Source organism: Alligator sinensis, unplaced genomic scaffold (assembly GCF_000455745.1).
Source record: "Alligator sinensis unplaced genomic scaffold, ASM45574v1 scaffold1208_1, whole genome shotgun sequence".
In the NCBI taxonomy this organism is placed as follows: domain Eukaryota; kingdom Metazoa; phylum Chordata; order Crocodylia; family Alligatoridae; genus Alligator; species Alligator sinensis.
Genome location: NW_005842782.1, coordinates 393,102 through 394,225, shown reverse-complemented (window position 1 = coordinate 394,225; position 1,124 = coordinate 393,102). Strand labels below are relative to the sequence as shown.

At 51.4% G+C, this 1,124-nt stretch overlaps 1 non-coding gene across 1 annotated transcript; it reads right to left on the bottom strand.

Annotated features, from left to right (window-relative positions):
* Positions 1-688: 688 nt before the first annotated feature.
* TRNAL-AAG lies at positions 689-770 on the bottom strand. Its single transcript has one exon. It is a non-coding gene; the product is annotated as a tRNA-Leu (tRNA).
* Positions 771-1,124: the final 354 nt, after the last annotated feature.

The window sequence follows — 1,124 nt, the reverse complement described above, 5'->3', positions numbered from 1 at the left end:
AAAGAGAACTATGGCAAGGGACAGATGCAAGGGAAGGAAGGGACAGGAGTGACAGGGAAGGAACACAGGGAATGTCTACATGTGCATGTACACCAGCTAAAATTTACTGCACAGTAAATTACAATGCAGGAAGCAGCATTAGGGCAGCATTTCCACCTGCAGGCATTAGAGCTCATTAACGTTGTGTGTGGGCTGATTTGGGACTAGAGTGGTTCTAGATTAGTCCACATACACTGTGATGCTGCGCAGTAAGGCATCTACACATGTATTACTGTGCAGTAACTATACAGGTGTAAAGTTGATATCTGCATGATGTAGGTTTCAAATTTAGGCTCAAGTCAGTGTAAATTGCCATATTTAGTCTGCAGTACTGTGCAGTAAATTCAGTTACTGTGCATTAAATTCCACTGGTAAAAGGCTTTGAAGTCATTCACTAGTGAAAAGCTACATCTCCCACTTTTGTCCTCCACTATTACAAAGCAGTAAACATCTCCCTCCCGGCTCCCCCCTTCCAGACCTTCTCTCCCAGAGCAACCTCCTTGTGTGCACCTAATCACAGGCTCAAGAGCACAAGTGACGCGCTGAGAAGGGAGTGAGCAGAGGGCTCCAGCCAGCCCAGGGTTTGAACCTTTGCCACCTAGGGTAGCACCCTTGCCTCCCGAGTAGCAGGAAAGGGTAAAAGACTTGCTGGCAGTGGTGGGATTTGAACCCACGCCTCCGAAGAGACTGGAGCCTTAATCCAGCGCCTTAGACCGCTCGGCCACACTACCTAGATACGAAGTTTTAGAGCCATCACCAGCTCCTGAAAATGCAAGTGTCTCCCTCCAGTGCCGGCCGCCCCACTCACTAGCGCTGCAGCTCCGGCATGGCGCCCTCTAGTATGACCCACCGGCAGGTTATGCCCGTCCCCACCTTCCCTTCAAGTGCATTACTGTTCCCCCTCCCACCCCACTCCTCACCCTGGGAGCTCCTTGAGAAGCCCCTACCTGAGTTGCTTCCTCTGCAGCCATTTCCCTTCCCCGTCCGAATGGTTAAAGTTCATCTTACGTGGCTCATTCACCTCAGTGCCCCTTCTCAGGGTTGCGGGGTTAAAAGCACGGGGCAGCCCAGGGCCCAGTTCCTCA